General features: G+C 40.8%; 1 non-coding gene across 1 annotated transcript; it reads left to right on the top strand.

The window, feature by feature from the left end:
* The first annotated feature begins 1,168 nt into the window (after window positions 1–1,168).
* LOC136162133 (U6 spliceosomal RNA) lies at window positions 1,169–1,274 on the top strand. The gene has a single exon (XR_010661976.1). It is a non-coding gene; the product is annotated as a U6 spliceosomal RNA (small nuclear RNA).
* The last annotated feature ends 10,911 nt before the right edge of the window (window positions 1,275–12,185 follow it).

Raw genomic sequence — 12,185 nt, 5'->3', positions numbered from 1 at the left:
GTGCCAAGACAGAAATAACAGGACAGGGCCAAGCCCCAAAGGAAAGGCCCTAGATCTAGCAATAGCAGAAGTCATTAATGCAATGAAGAGCTCATGGATAAATGTACTGCTTTAGTGTTACCATCGTAACCAGGAAATTTCTTCGCAATTTCTTCTTACAAAATAATGTATAACACTGACTACTATTCTGAAGGTATAATACATTTATAATCATCCTTAAGCTGGCCATGCTCATGGAATCAGAACACAGGATACCCAGCTGGGGTTTCAAACACAGGCTTCTGAAGGGGTCCACTTGGAATGGGAAAATGTTCTTTTATGTGCCCCAAGGGGGTAACCACAGAAAGCTACAGGACTCAGAAGATCCTGAGGAGCGCTCAAAAGACAAAAGAGTTGACAGAAACACAGCTTACACTCTGAAAGAAAGCATAGAAAACACACACATGGATTTATCATGTCCATTCCCAGATTACTGAGGTAACTGCAAACTCACTACTTTGGATAGACAAATATGCCCCACTTGTAAAGTCTGCAAAACTTCACACAGCCCCCTGTATCTGGGCAGCCGGGGCACAGAAACTAGCATGGTCAATACAACACAGCCAAGTGAAGAGGCCCTGCTGATGATAGCAGGACAAGGGCAAGCCCAGATAGCAGGACATCACCACTGCCTCCACCACAAAGGCAGCTCTAAGCAGACACACAGGTCTGGCCCAGATTCAGGAGCATCTTCCACACTCAATCCATGAGGAAACAGCCCATCCTACGTTCTTCCAGGAGCGGCACAGAAGGAATAAAAATAAATCAGATAAATACCAAAATGATTTTGGTCTACCTGTTCAAGGGAAAATATTAGAGCAAAGCCCTAAAAGATTTCTGAGGAAGCCCAGAACTAAGAGCAACCCTGATGAGGCTTCCCTGGTGGTCCAGTCATGAAGAATCCATCTTCCAATGCAGGAGACACTGGTTGGATATCTGGCTGGGAAACTAAGATGCCACATGTCATAATGTAACTAAAACTCATGTGCCACAACTAAAGAGAAGACTGATCGCTGCAACGAAAGATCCCACATGCTGCCACTACAAAGATCCTGTGTGCCACAACTAAGCCCCAGTGGAGCTGAGCATAAATAAATAAATACATTTAAAGAAGAGGGAGACGGTGATGGTGCATGCTTCAGCAGCACATATACTAAAACTGCAACAACACAGAGAGGATAGCATGGCCCCTGCACAAGAATAACATCCAAATTTGTGAAGCATTCAATGTTTTCTCATGTGTATAACAGACAACTAGCAAGAAGCTGCTATGTAGTACAGACAGCCCAGCCTAGCTCTCTGTGACAATCTAGAGGGTTGGAGTTCAGGAGGAGAGGTTCAAGAGGGAGATGATATATATGTATGTATATGTATATGTGTGTATATATATATATATCTATACATAATTATGACTGACTCACATTGATGTACAGCAGAGACCACTGCAACACTGTAAATCAATTATCTTCCAATAGAAAGAAACAAAATTAAATTTTAAAAAAAGAAGAGATACAGAGATCTTGCCAATGGCCAGGGAGGACAAGTCAAGGCAGGATTTAAGCTGATCATCAAATCCAGGGAGACTTTGCACTATGGTATAATATGGTGCCCAGCTGTGTGGTTGCAATACAGGCTTACAAAACATTCTATTCCTAAACTGTCTGATTGCTTTGAAGTGGAAAATAAAATGTGAAAAATAAATTCTCCTCTCCCTCGCAATATGCCGTGAAAAAGATAGTAATGGAATTTAAAACTATGACCCCATTTGGACAAAGGGAATAATATGGGGTTATCACCAGATGATGAAATAGAACACATTTTCAGAGAAGAGAAAGCACAGAAAGACATAGTTACTATGGGCAGAGAAAGCCATATCTAGCAAATAAAGCAGAGCACATTTTTCCCACATAATTCCAAAGAGCTCTGGGCTACAGAGACACTGGGCACTGCAGTGGGTAAGTGTAAGTACAGCTGTAGATCTGAACAGAGATAACTGATGTGAAATTTCTACATGAAATCACTGAAATCTAACCCTCTGCCCCACCTCTTTCATTTACAGAACACCTACATTCAGATAAACATCCTCCAAGAAGGAAGCTGGAGAGCCAGCGTGATGTAATGGTTAAGATCAGGGACCCTAGAGTTACACTTCATGGTTCCAAATTGTTTGCATTCAAAACAAGCATTTCCAACAGCACCGCTATAAGCTAGAACGTAACAGAAAACCATCTTCAAATTTCTAAAGCAAATTTAGAATTTCATCCCTAGGAAGGTATCAATCCAAGTATGTAAGAACCAATTACAAGGTGGTCCTAAGATGGTAGAGGAATAGGATGGGGAGACCACTTTCTCCCCCACAAATTCATCGAAAGAACATTTGAATGCAGAGTAAATTCCACAGAACAACTTCTGAATGCTGGCAGAGGACATCAGGCACGCAGAAAGGCAGCCCATTGTCTTCGAAAGGAAGTAGGACAAAATATAAAAGATTAAAAGAGAGACAAAAGAGGTAGGGATGGAGATCCATCCTGGGAAGGGAGTCTTTAAAAAAAAAAATGAGAGAGAAGTTTCCAAACACCAGGAAACACTCTCTCCAGCGGGTCTGTGGAGAGCTTTGGAATCTCAGAGGGCAAAGTAATCAGGAAGAAAAATAAATAAATAATTAAACCCCACAGATTAGGTGCCTAACAGCAACTCCCAGTGGAGCAGCAGCCCAAATGCTCGAATGCCCCACTAGCAAGCGGGGGAGGGACAGGGAGGAGCGGGCTGCATTGCTTAGGATAAGGACTGGGCCTGAATGCCCTGAGGGCAATCTGAGGGAACTAGCTTGAGATGGCAATCCAGACTGGGATAGCTATCCGCGAAAAGCCCTAACCCAAGACACCTCCAGGCACGCTCACAGAACAAAGAACTGAGCAGAGCTAGGGAGCTGCGGACTGGCCCATCCCCCGCTGGAGACAGGCAGGCGAGGGCAGCCAGAGCCAGAAGGGGGCAATCGGCCCCAGAGAGGCATCCGATACCAAACTGCAAGCAGACTTGCCGCTAACCAAGACTTCTTGGGATCCTGGACAGTCGACATCCGCCTGGAGGGTCACAGTCAGAGACCAGCTCCCCAGAAGAAACACAAGGCACATTTGAGAAGGCGTGCCCATTGTACACTAAGAAAACCTAGGGACTGGGACGGGGAGGGGATAAGTTGCAGCCTTCAAATGGGGGCAACTCCACGCGCCAAGCACCTAGTCACCTGAGCTGCTTGGACCTGAGACGGGGGCAAAACGCAGGCCCAACCAAGTCTGCGCCTTTGTGGAGTACCCGAGAACCTGAACCTCAGCGGCTTAGACCTGGGAAGTGCATGCAAACCAGGGCCAGCCTCAGACAGTTCCCAGCAGAGAAACCTAGAGTCTAAGCAGTGTAGATTAGTAAAGCACACACGCCAGGAGGGGGGCAAACCCAGTGTGGCTGAATGGGAGCACACGCCAGTGATGTTTGTTCGCAGCGTTCCTCCCTCCCCAAAGCACGACTGAACAAGTGAGCCTAAAAAAAGTGGCCACCACCGCCCCCTTGTGGCAGGGTGGAAATTAGACACTGAAGAGACCAGCAAACAGAAGAAGTTAAAATAAACAGAGGGAACCGCTTTGGAAGTGACAGGTGCAATAGATTAAAACCCTGCAGTTAGCACCAACTACTTAGAAAGGGGCCTATAGACCTTGAGAAGTTCAAGCTGGACCAAGGAACTATCTGAAAATGAACTGACCCCACACTGTCTGCAACAGCTCCAGAGAAAGTCTCAGATATATTTTTATTACTAACATTTTTAAAATTAAAAAAATTTTTAACTTAATTTAATTTTTTAATTTTTAAGTACCCATTACTCCCTTAATTTTCATTTTTGGAACCTACTATTACCTTGCAAAAAAAAAGACCCTATTTTTAAAGCAAACTTCATATATATATATATATATATATATATGTGTGTGTGTATGTATATATATTTTATAATTTTGTTACTTTGTGTTTTTTTTAGTTGTTCTTTGGGTTTTTTTTTTTTTTTTTTTTGGTTTGGGGGTTTTTTTGTTTGTTTGTTTTGTTTTGTTTTTAATATTGTATTTTTGAGAATCTAACCTCTACTCTAGATTTTTAATCTTTGCTTTTTGGTATTTGTTATCAACTTTGTACCTTTAAGAACCCAATCTTCAGTACCATTGTCGCTTGAGAGAGAGATCACTGGGCTAATTGCTCTCTCCCCCTTTTGACTCTCCTTTCTCTCCACCAGGTTGCCTCTATCTCCCCCCTTCCCCTTTTCTTCTCTACCCAACTCAGTGAATCTCTTTGTGTGTTCTGGGCTGTGGAGGACACTTAGGGAACTGATTACTGGCTGGATCTGTCTCTCTCCTTTTGATTCCCCCTTTTTCCTCCTGGCCACCTCTGTCTCCTCCCTTCCTCTTCTCTTCTTGTGTAACTCCGTGAACTTCTCTGAAGGATCCACACTGTGGAGAGTACATAGGGAAGTGATTACTAGCTAGCTTGCTCTCTCCCGTTTTGATTCCCCCTCGTCTCTTCCTGGTCACCTCTATCTCCTTCCTCCCTCTTCTCTTCTCCATGTAACTCTGTGTACCTCTCCAGATGTCCCTCACTGTGGAGAAACTTTTCATCACTGACCTAGATGTTTTATCATTGGTGCTGTATAGATGAAGAAGTCTCAAGGCTACCGTAAGAATAAGACTGAAAACCAGAGGCGGGAGGCTTAAGTCCAAATCCTGAGAACACCAGAGAACTCCTGAATTCAGGGAGCATTAAACGATAGGAACTTATCAAATGCCTCCATACCTACACTAAAACCAAGCACCACCCAAGGGCCAACAAGCTCCAGAGCAAGACATACCATGCAAATAATCCAGCAACACAGGAACATAACCCTGAGCCTCAATATACAGGCTGACAAAAGTCACACCAAACACATAGGCACCCGAAAACTCACTACTGGACACTTCATTGCAATCCGGAGAGAAGAAATCCAACTCCACCCACCAGAACACCAACACAAGCTTCCCTAACCAGGAAACCTCGACAAGCCACCTGTCCAACTCCACCCACAGCGAGGAATCTCCACAATAAAGAGGAGCCACAAACTGCCAGAATACAGAAAGGCCACCCCAAACACAGCAATACAAACAAGATGAAAAGGCAGAGAAATATCCAGCAGGTAAAGGAACAGGATAAATGCCCACCAAACCAAACAAAAGAAGGAGAGATAGGGAATCTACCTGATAAAGAATTCCAAAAAATGATAGTGAAAATGATCCAAAATTTTGAAAACAAATTGGAGTTACAGATAAATAGCCTGGAGACAAGGATCGAGAAGATGCAAGAAAGGTTTAACAAGGACCTAGAAGAAATTAAAAAAAGAGTCAATATATAATGAATAATGCAATAAATGAGATAAAAAAAAAAACACTCTGGAGGGAACCAACAGTAGAATAACAGAGGCAGAAGACAGCATAAGTGAGGTAGATGACAGAATGGCTGAAATAAATGAAAAAGAGAGGGAAAAAGAAAAAATAATTAAAAGAAATGAGGACAACCTTAGAGACTTCTGGGACAATTTTAACACCCCAACATTCGAATCATAGGAGTCCCAGAAGAAGAAGACAAAAAGAAAGGCCATGAGAAAATACTCGAGGAGATAAAAGTTGAAAACTTCCCTAAAATGAGGAAGGAAATAATCACCCAGGTCCAACAAACGCAGAGACTCCCAAACAGGATAAACCCAAGGCGAAACACCCCAAGACACATATTAATCAAACTAACAAAGATCAAATACAAACAACAAATATTAAAAGCAGCAAGGGAAAAACAACAAATAACACACAAGAGGGTTCCCATAAGGATAACAGCTGATCTGTTTTTACTTCTTTTACTTTACTTTTACTTCTTTTTCTGCTCTGATTGCTGTGGCCAAAACTTCCAACACTATGTTGAATAGTAGTGGTGAGAGTGGGCACCCTTGTCTTGTTCCTGATTTCAGGGAAAATGCTTTCAAGTTTTCACCATTGAGGGTAATGCTTGCTGTGGGTTTGTCATATACGGCTTTTATTATGTTGAGGTGTGTTCCTTCTATTCCTGCTGTCTCTGCTTTTTAATATGCTGTCTAGGTTGGTTATAACTTTCCTTCCAAGAAGTAAGCATCTTTTAATTTCATGGCTGCAGTCACCATCTGCAGTGATTTTGGAGCCCCAAAAAATAAAGTCTGACACTGTTTCCACTGTTTCCCCATCAATTTCCCATGAAGTGACAAGACCAGATGCCATGATCTTAGTTTTCTGAATGTTGAGTTTTAAGCCAACTTTTTCACTCTCCTCTTTCACTTACGTCAAGAGGCTTTTTAGTTCCTCTTCACTTTCTGCCCTAAGTGTCATGTCATCTGCATATCTGAGGTTATTGATATTTCTCCCAGCAATCTTGATTCCGGCTTGTGCTTCTCCCAGTGTTTCTCATGATGTACTCTGCATATTAGTTAAATAAGCAGGGTGACAATATACAGCCTTGACGTACTCCTTTTCCTATTTGGAACCAGTCTGTTGTTCTATGTCCAGTTCTAACTGTTGCTTCCTGACCTGCATACAGGTTTCTCAAGAGGTGAATCAAGTGGTCTGGTATTCCCATCTCTTGAAGAATTTTCCACAGTTTATTGTGATCCACACAGTCAAAGGCTTTGGCATGATCAATAAAGCAGAAATAGATGTTTTTCTGGAACTCTCTTGCTTTTTTGATGATCCTGTTACACAACCATAAAAAGGACCAAAACTGTGTCATTTGCAGAGATGTTGATGGACCTATAGAAAGTCATATAGGGTGAAGTAAGGCAGAAAGAGAAAAATTAATATTGTACATTAACATATATGTGGAATCTAGAAAAATGGCTTGATATAGATGATCTTCTTTGCAAGGCAGAAATAGACACACTGACATAGAGAATAAATATATACATACTAAAGCAGGGGGGAGGGATGAATTGGGAGATTAAGATAGACATATATACACTATTGATACTATGTATAAAATGAATAACTATCCATTTTGGTGGATAATGAGAACCTACTAGAGCACAAGGACCTCTACTCACTCTGCATGAGCATGCCAAGATGCTTCAGTTGTGCCCGACTCTGTGGACTGTAGCCCACCAGGTTTCTCTGCCCATGGGATTCTCAAGGCAAGAATACTGGAATGGGTGGCCATGCCCTTCTCTAGGGGATCTTTCTGACCCAGGGACTGAACCAGCATCTCTTGAATTGGTAGGTGTGTTCTTTACAACTAGCACCACATGGGAAGCCCACTCAAAACTCTGTGGGGACCTAAATGGGAAGGAAATTCAAAATGGGGGGGGGGGAATATATGTAAACACACAGCTGATTCACTTTGCTATACATTTTCTAGATACAGCAGAAGCTAACACAACATTGTAAAGTAATTGTACTCCAATGAAGAAAAAAAAAAAAAAAAGAACACCCTCTCCTGGCACGCTAGGGAGTTCTCTTGATGCCCAAGAGCCTGGCTAATATTTCTCCCAGGCAACCCCATGCAGCTTTACTGGCACATTCCAATCTAGGTATTGCCAGAGGATTGCCCTTTTAACTTCCAAGGAGCTCTCTGAGGGGCCTTTGCTTTGCCCCATGTCCCTTAGGTCCCTCCAGCCAGAGCCATCCTTGAGACAAGTAGGGCAGAAAGCAACACAAGCAGCAGCGCTGGCTGCCCAGTGTACTGAGGCCAGCATCCCCGATGACCTACTCCACGCCCACAGCTGTGAGCTCACACACTGCTCCTTCTGCTCCCTGGGAGTCCTCCTGCCACTCAGCTCTAGGCAGGAGATAGGACTCCTACCAGTAATTTCAGTATCTACATACAGAGGGTCTTTTCACTGTGTCCCATATTGCCTCTTACACACTTTTCCACATTTTATGACATTTTTTGTCTGTTTTAATTTGGATATTTACTAAATTACTGTTTACTAATTTTCTCAACAGCTGTACCTACTCTACTCTTAAATTTAGAAAAAGTATTTGAATACTTTAGTTCAAGAAAATCCACTGTGAATGTATTAAATCTCTCCATATTAGGGATGGAGATAGAGATATAGATCTTCTCAGACTGACAATCCTCCAGGGTCTCTCCCCTGGTATAGTTTTATATTTGCACCCTGCACATCGTCCGTCCTTCCTCAGGCCTTCTTCTAACATCTCCTATAGTGAAGGTCTGCTGGTAATGAATCCTTTAAGGTTTTGCATATGTAAAAAGTGTTTCTTCTTACTTTTTTATAAAAGATGGTTTCCCCAGGTGAAGAATCAGAGAGTCACAATATCTTTTCTTTTAACAGTTTCAGTACTTCAAAATTTCATTGCTTCCTAAGAGTAGTGTGCTGTCATTCTCCTGTTTGTTCATCTGTTTCTCTGGCTGCTTTGAAATTTTCTTAATCACCACATTTAAGAAATCTGACTACAATGTGCCAAGTGCAGTTTTCTTCATTTTTCGCACGCTTAAATTTAACTAAGTGTTGTAGATCTGTAGGTTTATGGTTTTCATCAAATACAGAAATATTTTGGCCATTATTTCCTAAGAGAGTTCATTAATCACATATTATCCCTCCCACGGGTTGTCTCACAGCTCACTGATCTCCTTCTCATCATTTTTAGATTTTTTTTTTTTTCTGTTTTTCATTTTGAATAGTTTCTGGCATTGTTTCTATTTCCAACTCACTAATATTGTCTTCTACAGCATCTGATTCGGGCTTCCTGGATGGCTCAGCGGGTAAACAATCCACCTTCAGTGCAGAAGACACAGTAGGTCAGGAAGATCCTCCTGTGTCAGGAAGATCCCCTGGAGAAGGAAATGGCAACCCACTACAGTAGTCTTGCCTGCAAAATCCCATGGACAGAGGAACCTGGTGGGCTACAGTCCAAAGGGTCACAAGAAATGCAAAGAGCTGGATACGACTGAGCAACTAAGCACACACACACAGTGCCTAATCCACAGTAATTCTATCCAACAGAATACTTTTTTCTATTCAAGTTTGTTTCTCTAAATATACCTATTCTTCCAGCTTCCTGTGTGAGTGGTCCTCTCACCTCTTAAACATTTGGAACACAACGTTAATAACTTTTGAAATTTGGCTTACCAACTGTATCATGTTTGTGTTTTCTGGGTTTGTTTACATTGATTTCTTCTTCAATTGTTTACAGTGATGCTATTTTTTTCTTTTTTAATTTATTTATCTATTTTAATTGGAGGTCAATTACTTTACAATATTGTGGTGGTTTTTGCCACACATTGACATGAATCAGCCATGGGTGTACATGTGTCCCACATCCCAAACCCCCCTCCCACCTCCCTCCCCATCCTATCCCTCTGGGTTGTCCCAGTGCACCAGCTTTGAGTGCCGTTTCATGCATCGAACTTGGACTGATCATCTATTTCACATATGGTAATATACATGTTTCAATGCTATTCTCTCAAATCATCCCACCCTCACCTTCTCCCACAGACTCCAGAAGTCTGTTCTTTATCTCTGTGTCTCGTATATAGGGTCATCAGTACTATCTTTCTAAATTCCATTTATATGCATTAATATACTGGTGTTTTTCTTTCTGACTTACTTTACTCTGTATAATAGGCTCCAGTTTCACCCACCTCATTAGAACTGATTCAAATGCATTTTTAATAGCTGAGTAATATTCCATTGTGTATATGTACCACAGCTTTCTTATCCATTCATCTGCTGATGGACATCTAGGTTGCTTCCATGTCCTAGCTATTGTAAACAGTGTTGCAATTAATACTGGAGTACATGTTTCTCTTTCAATTCTGGTTTCCTTGTGTGTATGCCCAGTAGTGGGATTGCTGGGTCATATGGCAGTTCTACTTCCAGTTTTTTAAGGAAACTCCACACTGTTCTCCATAGTGACTGTACTAGTTTGCATTCCCACCAACAGTGTAAGAGGGTTCCCTTTCCTCCACACCCTCTCCAGCATTTATTGTTGGTAGACTTTTGGATAGCATCCATTCTGACTGGCATGAGATGGTACCTCATTGTGGTTTTGATTTGCATTTCTCTGATAATGAGTGATGTTGAGCATCTTTTCATGTGTTTGTTAGCCATCTGTATGTCTTCTTTGGAGAAATGTCTGTTCTTTGGCCCATTTTTTGATTGGGTCATTTATTTTTCTGGAATTGAGCTGCATGAGCTGCTTGTATATTTTTGAGATTAATTCTTTGTCAATTGCTTCATTTGCTATTATTTTCTCCCATTCTGAAGGCTGTCGTTTCACCTTGCTTATAGTTTCGTTTGTTGTGCAAAAGTTTTTAAGTTAACTTAGGTACCATTTGCTTATTTTTGCTTTTATTTTCATTACTCTGGGAGGTGGGTCATAGAAGATCTTGCTATGATTTATGTCAGAGAGCATTTTGCCTATGTTTTCCTCTAGGAGTTTTATAGTTTCTGGTCTTATATTTAGATCTTTAATTCATTTTGAGTTTATTTTTGTGTATGGTGTTAGAAGTGTTCAAGTTTCATTCTTTTACAAGTGGTTGACCAGTTTTCCCAACACCACTTGTTAAAGAGATTGTATTTTCTCCATTGTATATTTTTTCCTCCTTTGTCAAAGATAAGGTGTCCAGACGTGTGTGAATTTATCTCTGGGCTTTTTTTTTTTTTTCTTAATTTTTTTTTATTAGTTGGAGGCTAATTACTTTAAAATATTGTAGTGGTTCTTGCCATACATTGACATGAATCAGTCATGGATTTACGTGTGTTCCCCATCCCGATCCCCCCTCCCACCTCCCTCCCCATCCCATCCCAGTGCACCAGCCCCGAGCACTTGTCTCATGCATCCAACCTGGGCTGGTGATCTGTTTCACCCTTGATAGTATACTTGTCTCAATGCTATTCTCTCAGAACATCCCACCCTCGCCTTCTCCCACAGAGTCCCAAAGTCTGTTCTGTACATCTGTGTCTCTTTTTCTGTTTTGCATATAGGCTTTCTATTTTGTTCCATTGGTCTATATTTCTGTCTTTGTGCCAGTACCATACTGTCTTGATGACTGCAGTTTTGTAGTATAGGTCTGCAGTCAGGCAAGTTGATTCCTCCATTTCCATTCTTCTTTCTCAAGATTGCTTTGGCTATTCAAGATTTTTTTGTATTTCCATACAAACTGTGAAATTATTTGTTCTAGTCATGTGAAAAATACTGTCAGTAGCTTGATAGGGATTGCATTGAATCTGTAGATTGCTTTCGGTAGTATACTCATTTGCACTATATTGATTCTTCCAGTCCATGTACATGGTATATTTCTCCATCTATTTGTGTCATTTTTTATTTCTTTCACAAGTGTTCTATGGTTTTCTATATATAGGTCTTTTTTTATTTAGGTAGATTTATCCCTAAGTATTTTATTCTTTTTGTTGCAATAGTGAATGGGATTGTGTCCTTAATTTCTCTATTTTCTCATTGTCAGTATATAGGAATACAAGGGATTTCTGTGTATTAACTTTATATCCTGCAACTTTACTATATTCATTGATTAGCTCTAGTAATTTTCTGGTGTTGTCTTTAGTTTTCTATGTAGAGGATCATGTCAACTGCAAACAGTGAGAGTTTTACTTCTTATTTTTCAGTCTGGATTCATTTTATTTCTTTTTCTTCTCTGACTGCTGTGGCTAGAACTTCCAAAATTATGTGATAGTAGTGGTGAGAGTGGAGACTCTTGACTTGTTCCTGACTTTAGGGGAAATGCTTTCAATTGTTCACCATTGAGGATAATGTTTGCTGTGTGTTTATCATATATGGTTTTTATTAGGTTGAGGTATGTTCATTCTATGCCTGCTTTTTGGAGTGGTTTTTTTTTTTTTAATGCAACAAATTTTATTTAGCATAGTCAGTCCCAACAATCAGCACAGAAAGAGTTTACAGAGGATAGAAAGTGCATTAATAAAAGCCAGTCTTTACCAAAAGAAAACAGAAAATAAATTATTGATTCAAAGTATTTTACACTTGAATGATAAACCACAATAATTTATTTTGGGCACCTACTGATATAAGAGAAAGGAAGAGAAGAATACTTTAGAAGAGTTCAGTCTCCATCTGGTATCAGTGAAG

The sequence above is a fragment of the Muntiacus reevesi genome, chromosome 2 (genome assembly GCF_963930625.1).
Source record: "Muntiacus reevesi chromosome 2, mMunRee1.1, whole genome shotgun sequence".
Lineage (NCBI taxonomy): Eukaryota > Metazoa > Chordata > Mammalia > Artiodactyla > Cervidae > Muntiacus > Muntiacus reevesi.
The sequence above is the reverse complement of the archived record's forward strand: the minus strand, read 5'-3'. Positions and strand labels throughout refer to the sequence as shown.